This window comes from Mastomys coucha, unplaced genomic scaffold (genome assembly GCF_008632895.1).
Source record: "Mastomys coucha isolate ucsf_1 unplaced genomic scaffold, UCSF_Mcou_1 pScaffold1, whole genome shotgun sequence".
Lineage (NCBI taxonomy): Eukaryota > Metazoa > Chordata > Mammalia > Rodentia > Muridae > Mastomys > Mastomys coucha.
This window is the reverse complement of record NW_022196891.1, coordinates 77,805,396-77,811,205: the sequence shown is the minus strand read 5'-3', so window position 1 is coordinate 77,811,205 and position 5,810 is coordinate 77,805,396.

Below are 5,810 nucleotides of genomic sequence, written 5' to 3'. Positions count from 1 at the left end.
AAAAAAAAAAAAAGAGCAGGTAGAAAAAACAAAACAAAACATTGTATAATCATTGCCAAATCAAGTCAGCTATTTGCATTTTCCTGTGAAGTTCTAATGATAAAGGACATGGTCAAAGCTGCCAGGCAGTGGCCAGAAAGAGTCAGGTTAACCCTTAAGTCAGTAGTCCCGCTAGCTTTCTGCTGCTGCTCATTGCACACAGTCACTCTCCTAAGAGTCCCAGTGTTTTTGACTTAGTTTTACTAATATATGATTTTATGCATTCTATACTTTCTTATCCATACATATCCAAAGGAGACCAGGAACTACTCTCAAATGTTGTGCAAAAGTCATTTCATAACTTCAATAGTTTTTTCCCTTCTAGATTAAAGTATTCCAGGTTTATGTTCCCTTATTCCATTATTTCTTTATCCCATGACTATGTCTCTCGTACTAATGCTTTTTCATAATTCCAATAAATTCCCTCCCTTTCTGGTAATGGATCCTGTATGATTCTAGCAGTACATGGCTCTGTTTCATTTTCTAATAATTTCTTCACACTTTCTTTTTTTTGTTTTTTTTTTTTGTTTTGTTTTGTTTTGGGTTTTTTTTTTTTTTTTTTTTTTTTTTGGTTTTTCGAGACAGGGTTTCTCTGTATAGCCCTGCCTGTCCTGGAACTCACTTTGTAGACCAGGCTGGCCTGGAACTTGGAAATCCCCCTGCCTCTGCCTCCCAAGTGCTGGGATTAAAGGCATGCGCCACCACCGCCCAGCTCTTCAAACTTTCTTTGCAAATCAAGCATTAATCTGAAACTACTGTGCAGTTATTACATTGTTTCCAAGATGAGAACACACAACATACACCCTGTGCTATGCCCCTATGCCTCAATTTTTAATTGTTTAAGAATCATTACATCAGGCTGGTGAGATGGCTCAGCGGGTAAGAGCACCTCTTCCGAAGGTCCTGAGTTCAACTCCCAGCAACCACATGGTGGCTCACAATCACCCATAATGAGATCTGACGCCCTCTTCTGGTGCGTCTGAAGACAGCTACAGTGTACTTACGTATAATAATAAATAAATCTTTAAAAAAAAATTACATTAAGGAACGTCTAGTTCCACAGAATTCACCAGAGCAGAAGGAGAAGAAAGTAGGAAAGTCAGATATAATAGAATAATTATGTACACCAAGGCCTACTGAAAAGCAGTCATGCACAAGTGAAATCTATACAGTCGTTGTCCAGGGCGGGACAAAGAGCTGCCTCAGGCTACTGACGTGTATCCATCCCACCCTTCTGTAGGCAGGGGAAGTCCCTTATTTCAGGCGACCGGGTCCCCTGGATGGATGTGTCTCTTGCTTGCTTGTCTGTGTCCCAGATGCCATCCTATTTCACAAGAAGCTGCCATGGGCTTCTGAGATGTCTCTCCATCCCGGCCTGCTGCGGGGCAGTCCCTGTCAGGGAATGCTGCCCCCAGCACCTGAGGCTCCAACTGCAAGAATACCAGGAAAGTCAGACCAGGGGGAGAGAGAACGGTGCTTAGGAAAGGAGGCCAGCTGGATGGAGATGCTGCGGGATAGCCCACCTGCCCCCTCCCTCTGTGTGGTTGTGGCTGAGGACTGGACAGGAGTGGTAAGGCCAGGGAGATGGCCCCCAAGGGAGGTGACCCCTGGGTGACCTTGCTATGCCTTTCCTTGCTCTTTCCTTCTCATTTGCTCAAGATGGTGGAATCCGGTGAGAAGCAGCATCCTGGAGGCCAGCCTCAGCCCAACCTGAGACCCCCAGGGCAGCCCTACCGACGTGACGTTGGTCAACAGCTTCCTTCCTGCCTCTGTGAGGTTGGGACCTGAGACAGTGCAAAACTTCATTTGAAGAGAAGCAATGCCAGGAAGGAGGAAATCAAGCCCGGAACCCCAACTCGGTCACCTTCCTTAGAATGACCAAAACTGGGTGGGTAAGAGGGCCTGTGGTTCCTACTCCAGCCCAAGGTGCTTCCCATAGCCTATGTCTCTGGACTTCTTGACTTCTTGACACAACAGAGAACTCTGAGAAGAGAAACTAAGGCCAGAACACACAAACTCATCTTGCCCCAGGTCACTCAGCCTTGACTGGTATGTCTACCTTACTTGGATTTGAACCCAGACCCCCTGCCGAGACACCCTCCTGAAGCCTTAATCTCATGGTCAACAACCACACAATTCCAGTAAAAGGGTCACTTTGGGTGGCTGAGCTTCTCCATCCTTCATTCAGTCAATATCTACCCAGCCGCTGTGGGCCATCAGACACCTCGCTCAGAGCTGGGGAAATAAGGACTCCAAAATAAGGAGGCTCAGAGCTGAGGAAACAAAAGACCGCGGATCTACCCCTAAAGAGTAAGTTCAGTGTTTAGCAAACACTATTTGTCAACAGAACCCGGACCATAGATATGGCAGCTGGGCTGGTCCACCGAATACTAATTTGGAGAAATGTGGATTCACACTGGCTTCCTCTGAGCGATGAGTTTCCTTTCTTTAAGGCTGGAAGTTTTAGTGTTGACTAGACCAGACTCATAGGCCTGATACCTTGACCTGGCTTGTCTCTTAGCTGAAGGACTTGTGCCACCATCAGGGCTGCAAAGCCAGTGTCACCCTGGCCGTCCTACAGCACAGTAGCCCCTCAGGGGATGTGACCAGGCTCACGGTAACATTAAGGATTCTGTACTCAGCACTTTAGTGGGCTGAGCCTAAAAGAAGTAAGTGATAGGCTAGAGCGCTTACTGCCCTCGCAGAAGTCGCACCCTGGGTTCCAGCACCCAACAACTGCACGCAACTGGCTGTTAATTCCGGTTCCACGGACTCTGTCGCCCTCTTCTGGCCTCCAGAGGCACTGCACACCCATGGTGTAAGTATATCTCAGGCAACCCACTCATAATGTAAATAAATCATAAAAAGGAAAAAGAGATGCTGGAGAGACAGCTCAGCAGTTAAGAGCACTGACTGCTCTTCCAGATGTCCTTAGTTCAATTCCCAGCAACCACATAGTGGCTCACAACCATCTGTAATGGGATCCGATGCCCTCTTCTGGTGTGCCTGAAGACAATCGACAGTGTATTCACATACATAAAATAAATAAATGAATCATCTAAAAAGAAAGAAAGAAACAAAGAAACAAAGAAACAAAGAAAGAAACAAAGAAGGAAACAAACAAGGAAAGAAAGAAAGAAAGAAAGAAAGAAAGAAAGAAAGAAAGAGAGAGAAAGAGAGAAAGAAAGAGAAATAATTGAGGCTTGTGAGAATTTTAGTTTCTTTGAGGAACAGAAATATCATGGAACTATGTTTTGATTTTAATCGCAGGCGTGGGGCAGCTGACTGTAATTTGCCTCATGCTCTAGCAGAGGGGTGATTTTTGCCATCTGCAAATAGTTTCTGCGATTGTGTGACCTCTGGTGGATGTATGCTAGATCCCCATAGGTGGGTTGTCAGTTGGTCGTTGCTGGTCATCTGGGAGGGTTGGTTGCTGTCTGATACCAGTCATGGTCAAAGAAGAAACAAAAGTAGATCAGAGATTTCTTTCTTTCCTACCTAGTGCTGGGGGTTGAAAGGACAGAACAAGGGTGGAGAGGGTGGAAGGTAGAAGGACCCACAAAGTAGCCAAAAGACCATGTACTTACTGGCTGGTTTTGTGTGCCAACTTGACACAGGCTGGAGTTATCACAGAGAAGGGAGCTTCAGTTGGGGAAGTGCCTCCATGAGATCCAGCTGTGGGGCATTTTCTCAATTAGTGATCAAGGGGGTAGGGCCCCTTGTGGGTGGTGCCATCCCTGGGCTGGAAGTCTTGGGTTCTACAAGAGAGCAGGCTGAGCAAGCCAGGGGAAGCAACCCAGTTAAGGAACATCACTCCATGGCCTCTGCATCAGCTCCTGCTTCCTGACCTGCTTGAGTTCCAGTCCTGACTTCCTTTGGTGATCAACAGCCATGTGGAAGTGTAAGCTGAATAAACCCTTTCCTTCCCAACTTGCTTCTTGGTCATGATGTTTGTGCAGGAATAGAAACCCTGACTAAGACAGACCGTTTTTAAGACCCAAGGCAGGGATGCTAGCTTCTTCCCACAATAGGGATCGCTCCCCTGCCCCTTATTTCTGAGGGTTCCAGCAGTTGTACACTATAGAGTGTTCAGCCATACTGCCCAGCTGGCACCCAGACCACTTCATGAGTCAGGTGACCACAGGCCACATGTGCTGTCTCCCCTCCTCTTATGAGAGGAGGGGAGTTAACAGTCTTTGTAGGTGTTGGTATCACACCAAGCACACATATTTGCAGCGATGGAGATGAATCCAGGGCCTTGTGTCTCATCATGACATACTGGCCAGCCCAGAAATCTCTAGGTAGCCCTGGCTGTCTTTGAACTCGTAGAGAACCACCTGCCTGCATGTCCCGAGTGTGGGCATTATGGTCCTGCACTAGCACCCCATGCTCTGCACTACTTTTTTGTGTTGGGTTGGTTTTGGAGACAGGGTTTGTCTATGTAGCCTTGGCCATCCTGTAATTCACTCTATAAACCAGGTGGCCTCAAACTCAAAGATCTGCCTGCCTCTGCCCCCTGAGCGCTGGACTTAAAGATGTGCATCACCGCCTGGCTCTGAGTCCATGGTTTTTTTTTCTTTTTTTTTTGGGGGGGGGGTACGTTTCAAGACAGGGTTTCTCTGTATAGCCCTGGCTGTCTTGGAACTCACTCTGTAGACCAATCTGGTCTCAAACTCAGAAATCCACCTGCCTCTGCCTCCCAGGTGCTGGGATCAAAGGTGTGAGCCACCACTGCCCAGCGAGTCCATGTTTTTTAAGTTTAATTTTCTCTTAAAAAGTTTCAGGGCGGGGGCTGGAGAGATGGCTCAGCGGGTAAGAGCACTGACTGTTCTTGTAGAGGTCCTGAGTTCAAATCCCAGCAACCACATGGTGGCTCACAACCATCTGTAATGAGATCTGATGCCCTCTTCTGGTGTGTCTGAAGACAGCTACAGTGTATATTACATATAATAATAAATAAATCTTTAAAAAAAAAAAAGTTTCAGGGCAGCAAGATGGCTCAGTGGATAAAGGCGCCCGCTGCTAAGCCCGACACCCTCAGTTTGATCTCCAAGACCAACAACATGTTTTGATGCAAACAACCAACTTCCAGAAACTATCCTTTGCAGACACTTGGTCATGGTACACACACATTTCCTTTTGAGCCTCAGTGAAGGGGCTCAAAGTAAGAGAGGTCTTGCTTTAGTAAAGTTGCCAAGCTGCCAGAGAGTAGGGGAGTTTAAGTGCTGGTGATGTCTCCAGGGATCCCTACGTTATTACGACCTGTGGTGGGGAGAGAAGGAAGAGGAAAGAAACACCGACAGAGGTCCCTCAGACAGACAATGGGCACTAGTGTACTGAGAGCCTGGTGCTGGAGGTAAAAATCTAGACCCTTGTATTTTCTCGGGTTGACTTTTCCATAACCCTGTGAGAGGGGAGGAGGGCCCTTGGGCCCTCCCACATAACGAAACTGAGGTTCAGTGGGCAGAGAATTCACGGATGAAAAGCACCTCTGCCTCTGGCTTGCCATTGGCCTCGAGTTGGAAGAATTTGAAATCAAAGCGAACCGCTTCCTAATTTTCCAGAATGAAGCTGGATTCTGCCCGCCCCATCCCTCACCTCAATGGCTCTTCCAGCTCCTCTCCCAGTGCCTTTAGGGAAGTTACTATAGAACACCATAAATAAATGAGCAAAAGCCATCTATCCCAGAAGGGTGCGATGGGGACAGTTTGTGGTTTTATTTACATACAAATAAAATGTGCTGTCACCTGGCACTGAGGTGGGGGGGGGGG